This window comes from Urocitellus parryii, chromosome 7 (genome assembly GCF_045843805.1).
Source record: "Urocitellus parryii isolate mUroPar1 chromosome 7, mUroPar1.hap1, whole genome shotgun sequence".
NCBI lineage: Eukaryota > Metazoa > Chordata > Mammalia > Rodentia > Sciuridae > Urocitellus > Urocitellus parryii.
This window is the reverse complement of record NC_135537.1, coordinates 102,487,430-102,512,281: the sequence shown is the minus strand read 5'-3', so window position 1 is coordinate 102,512,281 and position 24,852 is coordinate 102,487,430.

Genomic DNA, 24,852 nt, shown 5'->3' with positions numbered 1-24,852 from the left:
TATGTAAAAGAATGTAATAGGTCACTGTCTCTTACTTTACAAAAATTCAACTCAGAATCAGAAATCTGAGAATTAGACCAGAAACTTTGCAAGTGCTAGAAACAAATATTGCATCAACCCTCCTATGTACTGGAACAGGCACTGATTTCCTTAACCAGGTTACTAAAGTGCAAGAGACAAAACCAAGAATCAACAAGTAGGACAGTATCAAATTAAAAGCTTCTGTACAGCAATGGAAGCAGGCAAGAATGTGAGGACAGAGCCTTCAAATGGCAGATCTTTGCCACCTACTCCCCAAGTAGGGCATTAATATCCAGAATATATAAAGAACCCAACACACTTAATGACAAGACCCAAGTAACCAAATAAATGAATGGGAAAAAACTCAACAGACACTTCTCAAATAAATAAATAAATAAATAAACAAACACATGTGGCCAAAAAAATATAGGAAAACATAATATTTCTAGCAATCAAGAAATGCAAATCAAAACTACATTGAGAATTCATCTCACGCCAATTAGAAGGCAATCATCAAGAACAAATAATAACATATGTTGGCAAAGATGCAAGAAAGAGATCACAGATGTATTATTCGTGGGACTTCAAATTAGTGCTGCCATTGTAGAAAGAAGAATGGACATTTTATGAAAGACCAGGAATGGAGCAACAATACGGCCCAGCTATCCACTCCTCAGTATTTATCCAAAAGAAATAAATATACAGCATATCATAGCTGTATAGCCAAATCAATGTTTATACCAGTGGATCTGACAAGAGCTATATTATCTAATCTTAATGTATTCTCAACAACAGAAGAATGGATAAAGAGAAGGTGGTGTATATACAGAATAGTGTTTCACACAGCAAAAAGGAAGATGGAAATTATGGTATTTACTGATCAATGGATAGAACTGGCGAATATACTGCTAAGTTTAAAAGGCAGATTCAGAAGGTGAAATGTCAACTGTTTACTCTCAAATGCAAATTTCAGACCAAAAAAGAGAAAAAGTGCTGGGAGGAATCCCATGGAAAAAGAAAGAGATTAGGGACAAGAGTAAGGGGATTAAGGGTGAAGTATGAGGAACAGAAATGGGAGAAGCAGTTGAAGGAAATTGAAAAAAATATCCTGTGAACCCGTATGGAGACCACAGTGAATTTCCCTTTTATGTACTCTAAGAAGCACTAACAAACAAAATTATTTTTTTAATAAAGTCTGTTGATAACAGAAAGGGGAAAACAGTAAGGATGGAGGGGTAAAGGCGAGGGGAGGAAAAGGGAAATGGCAGTGGACTGAAGTGGAGTAAATTATTTTTCATGATTTCATGTCAAATCAAAATGCAAAAATATTTTACTTATGATGCATTAATCAAAGGGAAATATGAATTGAAAACCAGAATTGTTTTCTTCAGAGACATAACATATTAGTAGAGACCAAAATTCCAGAGCTACCTAGGGAACCTCATTCAAGTTGAGGAAAACCAGATGCAAGAATCCAGCCATCAATCTCTATTTGCACATGCTCTTGAGCTGAGCCTTAGCTCCCTGTGTGCTGAGCGCCCCCTGCTGGCCATGGGTGCTCTGCAAGGAGGTTTGTGTCTGGGCTCACAATGGGGTCCCCCAATGTGTCTCTGGCACAGTAATACGTGGCTGTGTCCTCAGATCTCAGACTGCTCATTTGCAAGTACAGCATGTTCTTCCTGTTATCTCTGGAGATTGTAATTTTTTTTTACATATTCATTGTGTTCCATGATATCACTATTAGCTTTGTTTCATGTAAGAGCAAACCACTCCAGCCCCTTCCCTGGAGCCTGGTGGACCCAGTTCATGTAGTGATCACTGAAGGTGAATCCAGAGGCTGTACAGAAGAGTCGCAGGGAACTCCCAGGCGGCACCAGGCCTCCCCCAGACTCCAGCAGATGCACCTCACACTGCACACCTGCAAACACAGAGGCAGCCTGCTAAGGACACTGTCACTATTCACTCTTTCTCTCACTCTTGTCCACTCAGGATCTATTGTTCTTCATTAATTACCTTTTTTAAAAGACACAAGGAAAAAAACAGCTAAACCACAAGAAAAACTCCATGGTCGGCAGCCTATGTTTAGCTCGGATCATTGAATGGGATAACCTGGGAGTCCAGGGCTAGACTCCTCTGCAGAGCTTCAGGGTCAGGTGGGCTGGTTTTCCTGAGCAGAGGGAGGCTCTATTTGCATGTTCTCCTGCTATATAGCAGCACTGGGTGGAAGACTCAGTTAGAGTAGCACTGAGAGCATATGGGAGTTTCATGGAAAGCATGGTGGATGGAATAACATTCAAGAAGGTAGAATTTTTTAATTTTGATCTGTTATTTTAATTTATTTAATATAAACATAAAAACATGCAATGGAAGTATCATTGTTAACTTCATTGTGCAAAAGCAAAATCACACAGAGAAGCATGAATGGTGGTTCACTGTGTCCTACAGTTCATGTGTGGCAAGAGTGACTGAATATTTGGGGTTTTTGGTCTTTTCCTGGACATGAATGCTGCCCTGACCCTCCTCCAGTCCCCAGGTGCACACACTGGTGAGGTCCTCAGAACTGTCCTGCATTGGAAATGTGCTGTGTGTCTTCCCCCCTCTGCTGCCACCTGCTCTCCAGGGAGGCATCCAGCTGAGGGCCTCAGAGGCTCCCTGCAGTGGGAAGGCTGTGCCTCCCTGTTAGGGCCTCCTTCAGCTTAGGAGCATCCAGTTGGCACAGAGCCCTCAGGTCCACATGCTGCTGCCATCTGTGGTGGGCACAGGGCACAAGTGTAGGCAGGGAGAAATTTAGCCTCCATCCTCACTTTTAGTTGTCATGAGCTGAGTCCACAGGGGCCCACCTGTAGACCCCTTTTGTGAAAGCATGGACGAAGGACCAGCCACCATCCCCATGGACCTGGTGCTGTGTTCAGGGTCTGGATTAATATACTTTATCTTATGTACATCCTTCAGTTACTTTTTCATTGTACTCTTTGTATGCAATGAATTCTCTCTTCCTCCCTCCCTCCCTCTCTCCCTGTAAGTGTCTTCTCTTTTAACTTTCTCCTGCACATGACTATTATGAAGTGTATTTGTTACTTTCTCTTTACAGACTAAGCATTTTATGCCTATCAACCCATCCAGTCCTCACAATGCTGTATGTTGGATGGTTTTATTACTCTCATTTTTTAGATTAAAAAACTGAGACAAGAAGGATTAGATAACTTGCCTGTGGTCACACAGCTAGTAAGTGGTAGGGCTGGGTTTTGAACCTTGGCAGTCTCACTCTTGACCACAGAACTATGGTCCAAACCATCATTTCCATGGCAACATCTGCAATAACTACTTGATCTCGACTTGCTGCACATTTAGGTTTACTACTATACATAGAGCAGCTAGTTCATTATTTATCTGTGTGTTTGTGTTCAGTTACTACCCAAGGCTAGATTCCCATGAATAAAATGTCTGAGTCGAAGGTCAACATGTATTTTTTAAAGGTTAGATCCACATTAATCAATGTTTTTAAGCAATATGTATATTCTAAACCTCTCTTGTCCTTAAGATCCTTAGGATTTTCTGAAAATGTATTACTGTCTTCTAAGTTCAATGATAGATCTTTATTTATTTATTTTGGGATTTGGGCCTTCTTTTTCTACTTCCTCTACTTTTGTTTTTTGCCCATCTCTCCAAAATGTTTAGCAAAATCATATATTTTCAAAAACCACCTCATTTATGTCCTGGGTGCTCACAGCAGCTCGTGTCTCCTGGACTTTATTACATGGAAGGACAGAGACACATCAAATCGTGTCCCACCCTTGACCTAATGGCAATTTTTCATAGCACTGATTTTCTTTCTTTTCTCTATTTCATTTTTCTTTCAGGCTTCACAAGAACCGAAGTAATAAATCTGTTATATGATAATTTTGTTTTTGTGATTTCAATATATGTAAATGAGGGGGGCTGCCTGGCAGGGATGACTGATGTGTCCACGGCCTGGAAGACAAAGCTCCCACCTCTGCCTTTAACTTGCTCATGACCTTGAAGAAGCCCCTCAATCTTTCTGTGTTTCCTTTTCCTCATTTGCCAAATGATGAAGGTCAATTAAATGGCCTTGAAAACCCATTCCTGTTTTTTTTTTTTTTTAAAAGAGTGTCAGGCTATTCAAGAGTGAGGCAAATCACTGAAGAGTGTTGTATGAAGTCAGAGCAAATAGTGTGTGTCTGGGGGACGGTGCTAGAAGCAGCTAAAGATTTGTTTCAACATATTAAAAAATATTTTGTGCTCTGTTACTTGACCAAGCCTCCTATCAGTGCGCTATAGTGGTTTGTGAAACGTGTCTCTAAGGCCAAGGTAATTATAGTTGTTCCACTGGAGCATGACAAATGGCCTCTCAATTTGAATTCTTTTATGGCAAAGAAAAACCTTTTATGACAACAGCACTGGAACTTAATTACAGGCTCCAGATCTGGGGCAAGAATGGAGACAGTCATTGGCTATGTGGAGGGAGCAAAAACAAGATCAGGGCAAGGGATGGCCCAGGAGTGGTGCACGTTTGTGGGGCTTCCTACAGAACTTGCTGTGTGCTAGGCAGACATATGCAGTCTCCCTGAATTCCCACAATGCCCCAGGAGGGAGGTTAGGACTTGAACCCCGACAGTTCATTCTTTTATAGAACTCATTTTAGTTTTAGTTTTTAAGACTTGTTTTATGCCTGCTACTCTTCTAAGGGCTGGAATGCAAAAGTGAATGAGACAAAATTCCTGCTTTTATGGAGTTTGACAAATAGTGGAGTGAAACCAGTCCCAACAAATCAACAAATCAATAAATAATTTCAGATGGTAATAAACATTATGAAGAAAAATAATCTGTGTGTTAGGAGAGGGACTGGAAGGGAGGGGGAAGGCCACTCTGTGAGGTTGGCAGGGAAAGCCCCTGGGAGGTGATATTTGAGCTGACCCCTATGTGGCAGAGCAAGTGAGCCATGCCAAGATCTATTGCAGGGCTTTTTACATGGAGAGTCCACAAGAGCAAAGGCTGGAGACTTGGAAGAACTTGACTTGCTCTAGGAACTGAGAGTAAGCCAGCAGGATTGGATGAGAAGTAGAAAGGGGAATGTCTGCATGCAGCAGTCATGGGTAGCTGCAGATGACGCTGTGCCTTAGGCCACAGGAGGGCACTCAATTTTACTGTAGCACAGAGGGACAGTATGGAGTGGGGTGGATTTTGTGCAAGGGAGGGTTCTAATTTCCAGTTTCTGTAGGTGCTCTCTTCACCTCCATGTTGTGTTACCAATAGGGAGCAGCTGGAAAGGGGAGGGTGATTTATGGAACATTCAGGGCAGCCTCTATCGAATTTAGGTTAGGGCCCAAACATTTCCATTGAAACCCAATCCTAGGTTTTTCTCAGAACAATAAGACTGAAATGGAAATTGAGAGGTCATTTATTTAAACTTCTGGCTTTAGGTAAGAAAACCTCAGCAGATCCAAGCTGAGCAGCTAGACTATATTCAAAGATCTGCATAAAGGGGACTGACTACCTCCTCTGTCTTAGGGATACCTCCCAATATAGAAAGAGTGGTGCTTAGGTCATGAAGAGTCCTGACCACTTTGGAGTCTGTGGGTTGTACTTGCCTCATAGAATAAATGTCCTCTGAAATGACAAGACAATATAGTTTGGGGTAGATGGATAAACATTTCTGTGCAATGTGTCCATGTGGTGTGTGTTTATCTTTATCTTTGAAAAAAAATGTTTTCAAAGATGTCATCCACACTTTAACACACAGGGTCTGACTTTTCTGGTAAGGTATCATGGGATAGATGATTCTAGAACTTTATTATAAGTTAATCAAATTGATTTCTTTTATTTAAATAGTTTTTTTTAAAGAACACTCATGTTAGCTCATTAAAATTGGTTTGTTACATATGGGATAAAATTAATCGATCATTTAAATTACAAGCTCACTATTATAAGATAATTTGACAAAAGTATTAAGAGTGAGCACCCATATTTATTCAGCAATCTGACTGAACAGCATAAGCCATTATCAGTGTGCTGTATTTGTGTGTGTGGCTACTCAGCTGATTATTCATATGTGGGTTCCTGACCCTACAGGGGTAGCAACAGACTCATTTATATGAATTGACCTTTGCAGGCATTGATTGAGTGCTGTGATATGATGGGCCCAGAGAGCAAGATATTCATTGTAAAATAATTTAAGCTACACAAGTGTAACTAAGTGGGATTTGGGAGAAGTTACCACTTTTGTGTTAGTTTTCTTTCTCAAATAGGAAAAAACTCTCAAGCCATTTGCTTGCCTGAGATTAAGTAGCACAGGAGCCAAGGATGGGGACCCTGTAGGGACAGGCTGTGGGTTTCCTGGGAGTGGAGGATAACACAAGCTGAATTAGAGAACTCTTCATGTGCCCCGCAGATCTATGCCTTGTGATTTGGGGGAAAGAATTCTCTCCCCTGGCTATCAGGCTGGAGTATATTTTACAAGACTTCATAGCTGTGAGCCAAGAGGACTCTATAATCACCACATCAGAATAATAAGCTCAGCTGTCAGCGCAGGGTTGTTGAGTCGACTGAACAAGCAGATTTTTCTCCCATTGTCTGTTTTCTGGAGTGATGAATACCAATTTCATCCTCTCCATTTTGCTGTAACTCTCTTGCTCTGACACTTCTGATTGCTGAGAGGTTTCTGAAAATTTTCTAAGTCACACATTGGAGTTAATTCAAGGAGATAATGCAATTCCAATTGGATCATTAGTGTTCTGCTGTAAGACCCAGGATTTTTAGGAGCTCAGTGAGTTGGGTTGTTCAACTTTCCACATTTAATATTCCATACTTGCCACTTTGCATCTTGCCCTGAAATCTTAAAAAATGGGCTAAAGGTCTGATTGGAAACTGTGAGGTAAATTATATGTTTATTATGCCAGGTTGAGTAAATAGTGTTTGAAAGGATTACTAGAGGGTACAATCAAGTTAATTGCTTTAAAAATCTTTTTTGATTTACTGGGCTCTATGAAAATTGTTAGGCAATTGATGCTGTCACAGTAAGAGATCTGAAGAAAGTGGTGTTGGGTCCGCAAGGTTGCCACGCACGTTCCCTTCCTCGTGCCTGGAACTGTCCCCTAAATTAGTGGAAAGTCCCCTGGGACTGGATGGCAAGTACTGATGACAGTTACCCCTCCAGAGAAGATACTTGTTGACAGTTTGATGTGCAGACCTGCAGAGTGATTTCTTTCTTTTTTTTTTCCCTAGATGCTGAAGAATACCAGCCTCCAATATGGAAATCATACTGTGAGTACCTGAAATGCAAGCCTCCTCAGAAGTCTTTAGCCAGCCTGCCTTCTCAAATGTTGGTGGTGTAGAACACACTCAGCCCACGCCACAGCACCAAAACCCGAAAGCCTTCTTTTTCCACCAAGGAAAGAATTAACTCAGCACCTCGCCCACAACCTCCGAGACTGGAATTGTAGAGTATATACCATGGGTTGCAGAGTCTCTATGACCTCCAAGACCCACTTCAGGAATGCTTTTTGAAGGGAGGTCTACCTTCTGACTTTCAATATGAGGCTTTATTTTTATTTTTTGCACATTTGGTCATCAAGCGTAAAATGTGTTGACTTCTGTAAATTATGCTCTTTGCCATAATTCAGCCTATAGTATCATATGCAGTTATCCACTAAAAAATTAACAGCAAATAATAATGTTTGTCGCTAAGGATGACTTCTTAGGAACAGAGGTCATATCTGAGCATTAGTGGCCCAGTCAGCTCCGCTCATGAAGAAAACAATGGCCATCACTTCAAACTCATGTTCTCTTTTCTTGGTATCATCTTCCTGACTCAGTAATTCTCCAGAGAGAGAAGGAGGAGTGTGGTGGGTTGGAAACCGACCATACTGGGGCCAGAGGAGGCAAGTTCTCATTCGGCTCTACTAGGTACCAGTAAAAATAATATAAAGTATTGTAAATATTAAAATAATATGCTGTAAAAATAATTATTAATATGGTTACTGATGTTGCTGTTATTGCTAATGTCCATTGAGAACCTGCCTTGTGCTAACCACTGCACTAAGCAACTGAACCTTAGATTCTTATTACAGCCCTAATTGATGGGTACTATTATTATCTCCATCTCATATATAAGAAAAACCACAGCTCAGAGAGGCTAAGTAACTGTGCAGAAGTTTCACAAAAAATGGTGAACTGTTATCCAGAGTGGGACCCAGAAACAAGCCTGACTCACAACCAGAAAGTCTCCAAGACTTTTTCCTATGTATTTAAAATAATATATACATTTTAAAATATATGTATATATGCATGTGTACATATACATATATGCACATTTATCATCCATATAAATATAGACAGATATAGATGTGTGTTGCATAATGACACTTCAGTTAACAGTGGACTGTACACAGGATAGTATATACTCTACAACCTAGGTGTGTAGTGGCCATACCAAGTGGGTTTATTGGGATGTTCTCTGTGATGTCTGCACATCATTGAATTCACTTGGCAATGCATAGCTCCTGTCTATCCCCCTCATTAAGTGATGTGTGACTGTATGTATATTATAAATACATATGCACAAGCACACACCTGTAGATTACTTGTTACAAAAGCAACACAAAGCTGCAAAGAAGATAAAACATTAGAGAAATAAAGAATAAAATTTTCCTGTAACCAACAAACCAGCCCCCAACTCATATTCCAATGCCCCTTCTCCCTTCCCCATGGATGGCCTCTGTCAGTTTTCTAAGGCATTCCCTTCCCATTGTTAAAAAAAAAGCCTAGCACCAAGCCATCTGTGGCTGGGACTTTGTTTGGCCCAAGTGGTGAATGCTGCTTTATGTTCTTGAGCTTGCTTGTTTCAGCTTCACAAATATCTTGTTTTTGTCTTCCCACATCAGCACATACATAGGCACCTCGATCTTTCTTTACTGCACGAGTCTGTTCTTCCATCTGTGAAATAAAGGGACAGTGCAGGGTCTATAAGGGTTCTTGCAATCCTGCGCTCTGCATTCCCATCTTCAATTTTAAATGACACTGCTAATGACTTAGTAACTGGATGTTTTTGTTTGTTTGTTTCCTAATGGAGTGTGGAGTGCTCTGACAGTAAATCAACAAAATACCTGTAGAGAGAGGTGCTGGGTGTTCCATGACTTGCCCGGCCTTGCACACAACCTTGCATACATTAACTACCCAATAAATATTTGTTGAGTAAATGCCACCATGGAGAGCTTTACTGAAGCGAAAAGATGGCATAGGCTCAAATTTATTTCATCTTTTTCTAAGTGACCTTGGGCCACCTAATTTATCTCTTAAAAACACTTTTATGTCCTAAGGAAGCTAGAAAGAACATTGCTAATTACATGTCCACAATATCAATTTTACCCTTGGATATTGGGTTTAAATTTGATTTTTGGATCTAAGTTACATTTTAAAAATTTGTTCTAGATTCATAAAACTTTATTAGGAAAAAGGAATGGCTTAGGACATTTAACACAAACATAATGTTATATAAAAAGTTCCTCTTTACTCAACCCAGCTAACGGTCAGTCAGGCTCTATTTCAGAACCCCTAGTGATCTGCATCTCCAAAAATAAGGAGAGTGTCATTCACAGCACCAAAAATATACCAATCAATGCCCTACAGGACAGCACTGAGAAAGAACTCTCTTTTGATTGTCCTGAATGCATGAATTCTTTGAGTTGGGATATTGGAGCACTTACAAAGGTATTTCATACTATTATTATCAGGTTCATAGTACGCCATCTCATTCCCAAGACCATCTCCCATTCATTTGTTTGATCTTGCAGCAAACACTTTCTGAAGGCCAGAGAATAAATATTAGGAATCAACAATGAGTGAGGTACTTCTAAAAATCTAAATATACTAAAACAATAGCATTTTTTCTGAAAGTCCAAAAAAGCTATCAGAATGTTAAATTTGTTCCATTTGAAATAACCTATTGGTAAATCCATTCTGAACCTCAGGAATCACCTTTGCATTTCTTTTCAAAATGCTCAGAAATCATCCTTGAGAGATTAATTTTGATGCTAATGCAAACTCATTAGTATAAACTAATGCTATATCTTTGCTCTCATTGATTATTACTGACTATAACTTTCATTTATTTGTTATTATATATTTATCATGCAGCATTAAACCCAATTATGATAGCATACTAAGAAAAAATTGGTGTAATTCTAATGATTGAGTTTAAAAAGCTGTTTTTTAAATTGTAATGCCATTTGCAATGTTCTTGGCTCTAAGTCACACAATACCCCACTCAATCACATTGATTGACTTAAGCAAAAAATCCAGAGATATTGGCTTCAGACATTACTTGCTCCAGAAACTAAAATAACATTACCACAGTCCTTTATGTCATCTCTTCTTTCTTCATTGGTTCCACTTTCCTATGTTTGGTACATTCTTAGCATGTTCTTCCCTCCTGATCCCCAGATAGCTACCAATAACCCTATTGCTTCCTCTTTCAAGAGCAGCTGGTAGTGAGACATTCTGCTTAATTAACACTTCAAGCAATATCTCAGAATTAAGTTTCAGCCTTGATAGACCTAGCTTACCTATTCCGGAGAGCATCACTGTGAATGGGGGAGTTGGGGTGTGCTAACTTTCCTAGATTGATCAGGACCCTCCCCTGGAACTCCGGGAAGAACCAATCCTATATAACATGATTGGAAAACTTGGAGTAATATTGGAAAGGGGAAGATGGACATGGATGCTGGGCAAGTAACCACAGATGACACACTTTGAAGCTCAAAAGAGTAAGGGACTGGGCCGGGATTGTGGCTCAGTGGCAGAGTGCTTGCCAAGCTTGTGTGAGGCACTGGGGTTCGAGGCACAGAACCACATAAAAAATAACAAATAAAATAAACTTATGAAAAAAGAGTAAGGAGGTGCAGAAATCAGTTCTCCCAAATTATATATTATGTTAATTAATTTATTCATTCATTCAACCAGTGCTTATTGAGTCTCTGCCTTAAGTCAGACACTGGGGCCACAAGGATACATAAGATGAACTCAAGGAGCTATGGTGTCATGTGGCTGCCCTAAGTTCCTGCCCTCTCTGTTGTCCTTTGCTTGGAAGCTAACACTATCATTTATTGAGCTATTTCCACAGAGTAATCTTACCCCAAAGAATCATGTCTTCAGCTAATCCTCAACTCTCAAGACCAAATCCCAGAACATTGAGAAAGTCACTGAGAAAAAGTTGGTTTGATGCCCTAAAAATAAATAAACAAAACACTACTTTTTAAGTTTGCTGAAAAATAACAATGAAACCACCTTCAAAATTTAAGCCATAACTATATGAACTACACTATCCAAGCAGACAGGCTCAAAAGCCAGCCATCTTGGGTATACTCAGAAAGATTTTTATTTGAAGATGACAAATGCCAACTGGGCAGCAGGTGCTATGCCTGACTGACACTGTCCCATGAGACTGTCCCAGGCAGGAGGCCAAGCAGTTGCAGCTTGTGCCTGTGTTCCTAAATAGAAGTTTGGAAGCTCGAAACCCTGATGTGCACGCCCTGTATCAGGATCACCTGGGGGAAGATTGCATTCATTATTTCTTGGTCCTGTCATTGATGGTTGCATGGGAACAGTTGGGTGAGCTGCAATTCAGGGGACCCCACAGGTTTTTCTTATGCACACATATGCCTGGTATTTCTGGGTTTGGTGCACTGCAAGCCTGATTCTTGGTTTTGTCACAGTGTCACTGAACAAGAGAAGTAAATCCCACTGAGATGACATTTTTTATTTGAATATGCTGAGGACAGAGTTGAAACAAGAGGACATCGGAAACACCAATAATTCCCTGCTCATACCCAGGAGTATTTTCCCTGAAAGTCTTCTAGGAAGGCATGGGCAATGAGCAGGATCTGGATCAGGGTCATGATCATGTGGCTGGACTCAGTTCTGTGATACATGTCCCCCCTTTGGAAAGAAGTGGACTACAGGCTCTCTTAGGGCTCTCTTAGGCACTGATGGGTCTGGCTAGATGTTGGCACTGCCCAGGAATGAGCTTTTACAGGACTTCCACAGGAGTAAGTTGTGGGAGGCCAACCTTATGGGTGACTGAGTTACACTCCCCAGCTGGGTGCTGAGGCGCTCAGTCACAGAAATGGGTGTGTCTTGCTACAGCCCCATGGGTGAAGCTATGCTCACCTGTTCCTTTGTGATATTACCCCTTGCGCTGTTTAGGATAAAATCTTCCATGGAAGTGCCTTGTGTGTGTCCCCTCCTCTTACTGTGCCCTTGGGTGTGGCCTACCCAGGTGTCAGTCAACCTGCTGACAGTGGACATCATGAAGATAGACTCAGTCCCTGAAACCTGACCCCTTGCCTCATTTGAATAGCTTCTCCTCAATAAAAGTGGTCAGCGCGTGCTCTCACTCTCTTTCTTCGGACCCTTAAGGTCAGAGGAGCCGTCACAGCAACCCCAAAGAAAAAGGTATTTGTGTCTCTTGTGTGGTTATTTCGTGCAGCCCAGTTAGCCCAGTTTAACTAGAGTGACCCCTGAGCCTTTTAGTCGTGAGAACAGAAACCCAGCAGTAAGTTGATTCTGTCCCAGGGGAAGAGAAGGGGTTAAGTTTTCTTACTGAAGAAAAAAATAAAATACTGGGTTTCTAAATCTACATTAGCTGTCTTGGGAATCTTGGGCTCTCCTCCACCTCCACATTTCCCAGTGACCACCACCCCTGCCAAACAGCTTTCTCCAGTGCTAAGAATTCTCTCCTGAGTGGTAGAGGGCCCAGGGCTAGGGAGTGCCTGGAACATGTTTGGAACATTGCTGTAGAAGCAAATTCCACCATATCACCTCTCTGCTCATAGAACCACCTAGAAAGTGACATTCATTTTTGCATTTTGCTGTGAAATGTGTTTGTTGCATAAAGAAAATTCAAGAAGTGACATTTTGGGGTTATGTGACATGTTTCAGTTATATTAAACATGCCTTGGAGAATGTTTTTTCACAGATGTTTGTTCTGGTATTGCTAATCCTGAAAATAATGGGCAGGCTCTCATCTGAAGCTAAGATAGAAAATTGGGCTCTTTTTTTATTTGGTTTTCATTGCAGTTGGTTACCCTTTCATTCTCTGTATAGACAGACACATAACCCAGATGGAAAATAGGATTCTGTACCTATTTGCCAACTTTTGTTGCTTGAAACAGCATAGAGCAGATCTTACAGGTTCTCAGACCTTCTGACTAAGAAATAAGCAATAAACTAATAATGTCTGCTACTGAGGAATCCTGGCTTTAGGAGGTTGCTTAGGGGTCTTCCCATTTCCTCTTCCAACTCACTCCTGTCTGGTTCTGTTCTGAACTGAGCAATTGGTGAACTATTGCATTTCTCTTTGCTAAGGAGTTCCTAGAGGACACCTGTTCTGAGTATAGTGAGGCTCTCTGAGGGTAGGGTCTTTGTTCTGTCCACTGCAGTTTCCCCAGTGTCTAGAAGAGTGCTGGGACTCAGGCTGTTGACATGGGAGAGGCATTTTCCAGTGATGATCCAATATATCCCTCATTTCTTTTATTGGCATCTCACTCTCCCCTCCCTCAGGGTCCTTCCCTCCATTCAGTTTGTGGTCAAGTCCTTCACCCTCCTGGGCAATCAACCCCTCTCATTCCCACCAGTGTTACCTGAACTCACGCTTTCACAATCTCCCTTGTGTACACGAGAAGTACTGCTCTCTCTCTATCTCTATCGCTGGTTTTCCCCCTGATTAGTTCCTCCTTCAGTGAGGCAAAGGGCACTTGTCCCCTGCCCCTGGACGTGCATTCGAATCTCCTGAGGAGATTGAAAAAGAACAGAAATCAAGATACTTGCCAGACTCGCAGAGTGTGCATCTCCAGGGATGGAGTCTGGGAACCTGTATTTAATGATGGCTTCATGGAGATCCTAATGCAAGCAGCCCTAGGTGGGCCTGTCCGGCTGTAGGGAACTACCAGCTGAGGCTGAGAAATACAGACTTTGAGTTCTGGAAAACCAGGATTTGTATCTCCATTTTGACTTAATCCTATTATTTGTGTGATCTTGAGTGTCTTCAAAGTGGGCAGCACCTCCACCGCTGTATCAGTGAGGGAGAATAGTTATGTGGTAACTTTTTGGGATGACTCAAAAGAAGATTCACATAAGGTGTCTGACACATAGTAGGTGCCCAGAAAAATGGCAGTTCCTAATCTTGAAAATGGCTCTATCTTTACTGTTATCCTAAAATAGATTAGTGATGTCACTTTCCTGCTAAAAACATGTCAATGCCTCCTTCTGCAGACAGAGAGCACTGAGATCCTTAGCATAGTGTCCCTAGGCCAGCTCCACAGGGCCTTCTGCACACTGCACACCAGGCACATCTGCCACACTGGCCTCTGAATGACCAATTGGCACATCGTTTTCCTTCCCTGCTGATGCTCTTCCCCTGCCCCATAGCCCTCTTTCTCTTTTACCTGCAAAGCCCCACTAATCCCTCCAGGGGAGCCCGGTCCCTCTTCCCTGGGGAAGCCAGCCCCCGAGCAAACAGAACGGCTTGGCTTCCTCCTTTACAACTCATTAAAGCTCAGGTCCCACCTTGATTTTGCTTCTCTAAACACATCCCCCTCCTTGGGTTAGGCTCCTCGAAGGCACAGGCTGTAATCACCAAATATTCATTAAGCACCTACTCTGTGCGCAGCACTTTCATAGACACTGAGGATACTCAGTGGACAGAACAAGAGTCCCCACCCTCAGAGGGCTTCATTATACTCAGGGGAGGTAGTGTATGAACTAGAGAAGTAAAATATTTATATTTTATCTGTTAATGGTGCTAATGGTGATGAGCTCTGAGAAACACCAAGAAGCATAAGGGAGCAGAGTGATGGGTGGAATTTTCTATAGACAAGTCACGGAAGCCCTGCAAGCTGAGATTTAAGTAGAGACCTGAATGAAAGCAGTGAATGAGCCTTGTGGGTATCTTGAGAAAGAGCAACTCAGTCCAAGGGACAGCAAGAGCAAAGGCCCAGAGGCTCAGGCACAATAAACCAAGGCCCGGGTTCAAAAGGTTACATCTAGCCCAATGCCCTGGGACAAATGTTTAACTTCTCTGTTCTTATTTCGTTGTCTGAGAAATGAAAATGGTAATGATAGGAAGTTGGTTTTCTGTGGGAGAGAGAGAAAGAGAGAACTCAATAAAATATTGCTCCTGTCACATGGCAGGTACTTAGTATGCTGTCTCTTCTCTTCTCCTACCTCTCCATTCATCCTCAGAGTCTCCACATAATGCTGACTGTGGTGTCTGGCATATAGCAGATGCTCACATATTTGTGTTATGAATTGCAAAGGAGTGTTGCACTAAAACTGCCTCTCTCTTAAAACTGGTATGCATCTTGGCCTCCTCCTTAAAAATGGTGTTCACTGCCAGGCACATGCCTATGTCCCAGCAGCCCAGGAGGCTAAGGCTAGAGGATCACAAATTCAAAGCCAGCCTCCACAACTTAGACCCTGTTTCAAAATTTTTTAAAAATTCAATAGGGCTGGAGATGTGGCTCGGTGGTTCAGTGCCCCTGGTTTCAATTCTGGTTACCAAAAGAAAAGGAGAGAAGGGTGGGTGAGTCTTGCTGAATGTGGATTCTGCAGTCCACCTGGAGCCCAAACTCTGGCATTCTGGGAGATGGCCCCTGGGCTCCCATTAGACTGATTAACAGCAGCAGCCTGCACAGGAGCAGCTGGGCAGTGCTGACCCTGAGTCAGGAGAGATAAGGGGCTCCAGGCAGCCACTTCTCTCTGTTGTTGGTCACCTTGTCCTCGGTCAGCTTCCTCCTCCACCAGCAGTCTTCTCTGACCCTGCCTCCAGCAGCCTCTCTGCCTTGTTTTGAATAAGAAATACATACACGTGGCTCAAAAGTCAAATGGTAGAACAAGATGAACATGGAGGAATCTTCCTTCCACTTCTGCCTTTTTTTCTTTTTATCCCCTGATGATAATTGCTTTTTATTACTTCCTTGTTCCTTCCAGAGCTTGTTTATGCAGATATAAGCAAAAATGAATACAAACCTATTATTTTACTCCCTTTCTTAAAGTGTATATATAATGCATGTAGGTCGGGGTGGGTTTGTGTGTGTGTGTTTGTATGTGTGTGCATGCCTGTAGGTATAGGTATACAAATGTCCCTTGGTGTCCACGCAGGATGGGTTCCTGGTCACCCTGCAGGTATCCAAATCCTCAGGTGCTCCAGTCCCTCACAAGTGGCATCCATATTTGCATATAATCAACAAAATCCTCTTTTACGTTTGAAATCATTTCTTGATTACTTATAATACTTCATACGATGTCAATTCTATGTAAACAATTGTGACACTGTTTTGTTTAGGAAATAATGGCGAGAAAAAAAATCATACATACTCAGCACAGATGCATTTTTTTTTCCCAAAATATTTTCAATCGGTGGTTAGTTGAATCCTCATATGTGGAACACATGGATTCAGAGAACCAACTGTATACCTTTAACTTGACATTTTCACTTACATAGAACAACCTGAATATCACCCAGGTCAGTGTATCAAGAGTCTCTCCAATTCTTACTACCCTGGCATGGCATCCAGTGGGATCACTTTAGTATTCTATTCTGAGGGGCCCTGGTGACCACAGCCTTGAACAGGTGGTATCATGCCAGCTCTGTATATACTGCCCTATTCCATAAGACTATTTCTAATTTCTGAAACTCCCTCCAAAGCTGACAGGATTCTTAAAAATGGAGCACATGGTTTTCTTTTTAATTATATTCAAAGCACTTCAAAAAATTCTAAACAAAGCACAAATAAACATGATCCCTTTCCTCATTTCAGGACTTACAACATAGAAGGAGAAACAGAATTTAAAAAAAAAATCACACCAACAAATACAGAATGGTGATGAGATAAGTGACATAGAGAAAAATACAGGAAATTATAAGAGCACAAAATAGGGAGATGATTTTGGATCTGGGGTGAGGGGTGTCAAGAGGGACTCCTCCACAAAGATGATATTTGAACTCAAGTCGTGATGATGAGGGACAGATAACTAAATGTAGAAAGGGAGGAAAAGAGAATACTGTAGACAAAAAGTGTAGCACCTACAAAGGATCTGAGGTTGGTGCATGTGCATTTAGGAATGGAGAGGACACTAAATGTGGCTGAGCAGAGAGCATGATACATGGTGAGATTGTAGAAGTGGTCAGAGGCAAGACCATTTATGTGGGAGACTTTGGTCATGTCCAAGAGCAATGGGAGGTCATAAAGCTTTTGAGCAGGGAGAGCCATGATTTGATGGACATTGTCCAATAGTTATTCTGGCCATCAGGGAGAGAGCAGGCTGGAGGGAGTTAGAGTCTAGATCCTGGAGTAGGGTGTAGGAGATATTGATGGACACAAGTGAACAGAGCTGAGACACTTTGACAAAGCATATTGACCATTTGTCATTGGTGAAAAACAGGCCACATAAAGTGCCATGGATGGTTTTGAAGATGCTGGTGGAGAAATTACATGGATGGTTGTGCCTTTGCTAGTGCCAGGATTTTGGAAGAGGCCTAGATCTCAAGGGAAATATCCTGAGTCCAACGTTTGATGAGTTAGTTGAACTTGAGATCCTTTTTGCTTTCTTTTTAAAAATTGTTATGTCTATTCATGCATTATATTTATACATAAAAGTGTAGTTCAATGTGGTATATTCAAACACGCACATAACAGATTTCACACCATTTCAGTCCCCAGTACCTCCCCGTCCCCTCCCTCCCCCTGACGCCCTTCCTCTATTCTACTGGTTACCCTTCTATTTATTTTTTAATTGGTGCATTATAATTATATTTAAAAGTGGGATTCATTGTGTTATATTCTTTTTTATCTTTTGAATAAATACTTTTTAAGATCCTTTTAAGAAATGCAAGAGGAATCTCTAAGAGAGGCTCCATATTCAGCTTGGCACTTAGAGGAGGGTTCTGAGCAAACAGGGGAGCCTTTTGCATGTAGGTGAAAAGTGAAATGTAGATGTAGAGGAGATTCCTTGAGCAGAGGAAAGAGAATAAGACCTGAAGAGGGTCTGAGAGAGACTTTGGGGATCTCCCTTGACAATGGGTTAGCAGAAGAGGAATCAGCCACAGGTATAAGAGAGGAAAAAGCAGAAGAGGAAAATTGTCCAGGCTATACTGTAGAAGCCAACAGAAAATCACAATGCAGCTGAATAATTAGTGCCCACAGGTTGATGATCTCATGTGCAAAACAGTGAATCATTCCTGCACCGAGTCCCACTTCCCATAGAGTGCTCTACTTGGACCTGTGGGTTTTTTTTTTTTTTTTTGAGACTGGGAAGAGCATGGCATCAGTGTCTGGCCAGAGCCTTTGTGCTGCATTTTATTTTATTTTTTTAATTAGTTACACATGACAGTACAATGATCTTGACATATCATACATTTGAATTAGATGGGGGAGACAGGTGTTTAGAGGCAACCTTTTTATTTGTCTGTCATTTTGGTGACCTTTTCAAAAGGCTATGTTGAACTCTGCTTTCCTTTCAGATATGGGTACAGTTGTCCTTCTACGTCATGTGCACCATCATTAGTTTGGACAATCTACACTTAGAAATGGACACATTACAACATCCATAAGAGCGTTAGATTGTTTCTCTTCTGTGCTAAGGCTAGGTTGTCTGCACTTAATTAGGTAGTAAAACAAAACAACCCCATGTTGAGCTGAAGGCATCAGGGAGCCATAATACAAATATAGTCTAGCATTTTAAAAAAATTTTTTAGACATTGATGGACCTTTATTTTGTTCACTTTTTTATATGCAGTGTGAGTCAAACCCTGTGCCTTACACATGCTAGGCAAGTGCTCTACCACTGAGCCACTACCCCAGCTCCCAGTCTAGAATTTTATACCTATATTCATATGACTGTCTGCCCTTCAATTAAAAAAAATAGGCCTAAGAATAAATTAGACATTTGTGCTTATCCCAGTTTTTACAAAGGCTTTCCATGATCTAGTTTTTAACTTTTTAAGCATTCATTCTATAAAACTAATTCTTGCCTCTTTCAGTTTCTGAACATAAGATCATCATGGTGGTTTTCAACCTCAGATTTCATGGAAGTAGAATCAAAGGTACCAGCTTTGATAGGGTAGCTTTTCTCTCTAGGAGAAGTGATCAGGGTTGAGGACATAACACAGGGGTAGAGCACTTGTCTAGCATCTGCAAGGCCCTGAGCTCCAGCCCCAGCACCATAGAAATAGAAAGAGACAAGGAAGAATAGAAAACAAACTGATCACCAGGAAAACCATTCATTGTAGTCTGAAAAAATCACAAATAATAGATAAGTTGTATTATATATAATTACTGGCTTTTCTCTGTACCCAAGCCTGAAAGTTTGTCATTGAAGCAGGTTAGAAGAGAGTTACTACCATTTAAGGTTTGAAAGGGCCCAGGGAAGAGGGGTGCTGGTAGAAGGGAGGTGGTCAGATGGCTGGGAATCCTTGGTGGTAGGTAGACACAAAGGTAGAGACAGGAGGATGAGTTGGTGCCTCTTATTCACTCGGAACCAGTCATCTTTGCACATAACTGTAACATTTCAGAAAATGGCACTCACAATGCTGGTTCTTTCCCTGCAGTGTCAAGAGGCATTGGCATTTACATTCAGGAATCCTATTACATGATCTTACTACTCAAGTACTCACAAGTAGAATTTCATCTCTAAAATAGTCAAAAGAATTTTAGCTGTATCTAACCTTCCAAGAAAGCCATAAAATGAACAATGGCAGTAACAATTATGAAATTAAATTGGCCTTATAAGAATAAAAAAATCAATTTTGCCAGTTTACATTCACAGTGACTCAATTCCATATAAATGAACTGATTTTATCCAGTCTAAAGAATGTGTCTGTAACCTTTTTTTTTTTTTATTTACAGTTCTGGAGAAGAACTAGGTAGAAATATTTGAAGGCATGTTGGTATGTTTTGTTGATTTCTAATCACAATTACCTTTTTTCTTTTGCCTTTTTTGGCAGTGTATCAGTTACAGCAAGAGGTGCCTCATCCCAAGAGGATCATTTGTTCTCGGGAGGTCAGTGCACGGCTATTTCCAATACACCTTGTTAAATATGATGAATTGTCAGCGCTGAGTTAGTACTGGAGGGATTTCAGGTTTCCTGGGAGTTGATTTCTATTAATGTTTGTTAACGTGTCACCAAACTTAACATCTTCATCTATATTTTGAAATCAGGCATTATTTTAAAAGTACTTACAAACTCATTTAAATCAGAAGCTGCACATTTTTAACCATGGCAGAGGTTAATCAAGCATCCTTTGTAATTCCCTCAGAATGTATATTCTGTTTTTTTTATTATTATTATTACTGTAGTTCAGATTTCTTAGCACTTCTTAAATGTTGAAATGTTTCCAGCAGAGCACATACAAAGAATAAGAAATATTTGGGTTCTCTGGGCACCCATATTTAGCAAGTTTTATTATTTATCATATTTAGTTGACATTTTTAAAATGATAAAGCCTTACATGAAAAGGGGGCATATTTTTAATCTTGGCGATTGCTTAAAAAATATATGGACTCTATTTAAAACAAGATAATTAAAATAAATTTTAAAAAACTTTTAAAAAAGATGTGAATGTACTATTTCTAAGTGTTCATAATCAAAAAGGTAACAGTGTTAAGAAAATGTTCTGGACTCATCAACAGCCTAACTGGCTCACAGAAGTTTCCAAATTTCTCCTTCACTAGTTAAGTTTCCTAATCACCTGAAGTACCAGCACTGAGGACCTGAAAGGCAGGACTGAGGCTCTATTTTCTATTTTTATCCTGACCAGTTTCTTTAATAGCCAAAATAATATCCTTCAAACCAAAAGCCCACAGGCCCTTGTTCAGTTTTATTATTCCTTTGATTAAGTATAAAGTTGCAGAGAGCCTTTAAAGTACCCTGTGTGCCCTGTCAGGGGGAAAGATTCCAGTTCAACACTCCTGAGACTCATCTTTGAACTTCAGTACTCTCCAGGTCTGGTTTTGAACCTGTTTCTAAGATCTGCATACATTCCTATCAATATCTGAAGAGCAGACATCACTCTTTAATATATTTTTCTACAAAAAATTTTACTTCTTGTAGAAGGGCAATGAAATTCATCAAGTAAACTTGATTTTAGTGCAGAGTGGACTAGGGTTTCTCATCCCAGGAATTGCACTAAAGAGGAGAAAATATTGTTGGCTATGAAAAAAATCCAGGATGAGTTCCAATGTATTTGGTAGTCTGACCTTGCCCTGTCACTAACTATACCGTCTACTGTCCTTTGAATATTTGATCATAGTCAAATACAAGGAAAATAAGATAAATATCAATTTTCATATGAAATGTGCTAAGTAAGTGTGTTTTCAGTGAGACTCATTGTAAATGAGTCCCTAAGCTCTCCTCCAGTACTGCTCTTAGTGTTTCTCCATCAGAAAAATTACAACCACATGCCGGGATATAGAGAATTTAGGTATCTGAGGGAAAGAATATTTGTAAAATTCAGAAACAACTGAGAATTCTGTTTAGGGGCATGAACAAAATTCCCTGGGGAAGGCTGGGCACCAATGCTTGCGACCCTGGGCTTGTCAACAGTCACTCATTGGTTCATATCATATGTTCTGGAAATGGATACAGAGATCCGGTTCATTTCAGCTTTGGTCTAGGTATTGGAAATACAGCCAAGAATTTGGCTATCAGCATTTTTAGTGTCATAATAAAAGAGGATAGAATTACGATGTAACTCAACACATTTTTAAAGTCTTGCCTTGTGTGGGTGCATGTGTGTGTGAGAGATTACTTTGTGGCCATGTCACTCAGCCTTTGAGTCAGGTAGAACATCATCAGAGGAGATGGGCATATTCAGATTATCTTCAGAGCAACTCTTCCTAGCCTCCAAGTTTTACAAGTTTTCAGTGACAGTTTTGCCTCCAAATACATCTCGAGTGTGCCAGCTCTCCTCCAGGTCCAGGAAGCCATATTCATTTCTTCCCTGAGTTGGTGCAGGTCGGCAACCTACTGTGTGGTCTTCCAGCTTTGAATCTTGGCACCCTGACTTCAGCCAACACCTGCACACTCTCTCTCTCTCTCTCTCTCTCTCTCTCTCTCTCTCTCTCTCTCTCACACACACACACACACACACACACACACACACACACACACACACACATACACACACACACACACACATTCATCAACAGGAGCCCAAGTCATCACTGTTACACATAAATAACACCCCTCAGCTGTTCTTCATGACTCTTAGCATAAAAGCAAACTTTCTGGCTGTGCCTCTGAAACACACTGTTCCTGTTGCAGCAGTCACCTCGCTGAAGTGCTTCAGACATCCAGTGGCCCACAGGAGTTTCCCAAGCCCTCCTTCACCAATGAGTTTCCTGATCACATGAGCACAGCCACCACATCTCTACTGAATGGCCGACACCATATGCTGTCATTAAAGGATATGGTACATGTGTGGCCTGTCTTTCCTTCTCATGTGTCTTTTAAACAAATCTTTCCACCTTTCTCAATTCAACTCCTTCATCAGGGTTACCTGATTGATGCTTGGTCCATTGGCAGCTGGTCTCTAGAAATTCCATGTCCCATCTCTGACACAAACCCTCTTGTAAAATGAGTACTTGTCAGCTTGACTTCTTTGGAGGCTGCATGGGGCCCAGCCAGCCAGCCAGGTGTCAACCAAGGAAGGGTCACGTGAGCTAGAGGAACAGGTGCAGCTGGGATGAGCCCCAGCCTAAGCAGCCACATGCACTTTATCCTCCAGTGGAATGTGAACTGCAGGTAATTCCTGTCCCAACCGCTGGGCCTCCCAGGGGTTGGCCTCCAGGGAGCAGAGGCACTGATTCCTGTTGGATGCTGGGAAACTGTTGCTCCTGCTGGCGACGGGGTTGAGTCAAAGTCTCTGCCTGTACACAGCTGGCTGCTCGGGGATGTGCCTAATGAAGACAGAAAGCCTCCCCATTACAGCATGTGGCCAGAGAGAGTGAAGCTGTATTAACGCATTTACATAAAGCCGTGAAGGCTATTTTGTTTGAACAATGAATATGGCTTTTCAATGTGTATTTTTCTAGTTCATCTGCCCTCTTAGCTATAGCTAGTTAAGAGTCTACATCCTTTTATACACTGCTCTCTGCCCTCCTCCAGGGTCACCAGCCCATCTTCCACTGCACCTCTTCCCTGGTCCTGGCTGGGCTGTTGCAGTATCCCCACTTCTCTGTTGTCTCTGTGGTGACCTCCCTGGTCTGTGAGTCTCTCTCAGGGAAGGATCCTCCAGTTCACAAGATAAATGAGATAAGTGTACAGGCAGATTGCACAGGCAAACCCCAACAGCCAGCAGGCCCAAGAGGGCAGGGAGCTCAACTGCAGCATCAACTTGGACTTGTCTTGACTTCTCACTCCACCACTTTCTAGCTATTTGACTCAGAGCCAACCACTGACTCTCCCATCTGGATGAAAGCTGAAGCCAAAAGTAAACATCTGGTTTTCTGGATTGCTGTAAATATGTCAAGTGTCTACTGTGGATCTTGGCCCATAATAGGTCCTGAGTTAATGTATAAGATTCAGGGCAGATTCTGAAACCCCTGGAGAGCAGGCTCTGAGATAGTCCCTGGGGACAGTGGGATCCATGACAGTATTCCCTGAAAGGAAGGACAAAATGGCAGTAAATTCACAACAGCTAAGCTATGGATCCGACCAATGGATTCAGCAGATGAATGGACTAAGAAATGTGGTACATCTAGGCAATGGAATATCACTCGTCAGAAAGAAGAATGAAATTGTGCTATTTGCTGATAAATGGATGGAACTAGAGACTATCATGCTAAGTAATATAAGCCAGTCCCCCCCAAAAAAAAACAAAGGCTGAATATTCTCTCTGATAGCAGGCGCTAGCACACAATAATGGGGGCAGGGAGGGAAGAACGGAAGTTCATTACATTAGACAAAGGGGAATGAAGGGAAGGAGGGGGGATGGGAATGACAGTGGAATGAATCAAACATGACATTCCTATGCTCATATATGAACACACGACCAGCGTAACTCCACATAATGAACAACCACAGAATGGGAAGTGTGCTCCATGTATGAATGATATGTCAAAATGCATTCTACTGTCATGTACATCTAAAAAGAACACAAACAAAGGCAATGGAGAGAACTAAGCAAGATGCCTGGGCCAGGAATTAAGCCACCAAGCAGAAAGATCCTGAGGCTGAGGAACAGGAGGTACAGGCAGCTGGACAGTGGGCCTGGAACCAGCTAAGCTGGGCAGGGTCAGCCACTGGAATAGCAGTTCACTGCTTCCTTGAGGTTCTTCATTGTGCATCCACAATGATGAATATTAATTGAGCTGCTGCAGATCCTGGCACTTTGCAAGCACTTCCTGGATGCTCTTTGCCAAGAGATTCAAAAACATCTTCCAGGATGCAAAATTCTCACTTGCCCTTTTGGTCAATTATCCATCAGTCACTTCATAAGCATTTATTAATTACCAAATGTGTGCCTGGTTAGTCTGCCAGGAACGGAACTCCAAAATTTTCTTGGCAAACGGTAGTCTGCCAAGAAAACCGACTCCCAAATTTGTTTCTCTAGCTAAGATCTCCCAGTGGGCTGCAGCCACCTCTGTGTGTCTGTGTGCTTGACCTCTGCAGGTAGATGCCTCACAGGCCATCATGGGCCTAGCATTCAAAAGAAACCTGGCCACTCCATTCAGCGGCACCCAACCTCAGAAGCCTGGACTCCTCTGAGCTCTTTCTCTTCTCTAAGTGACAGTTTTACATCCATATTTATCTCACAT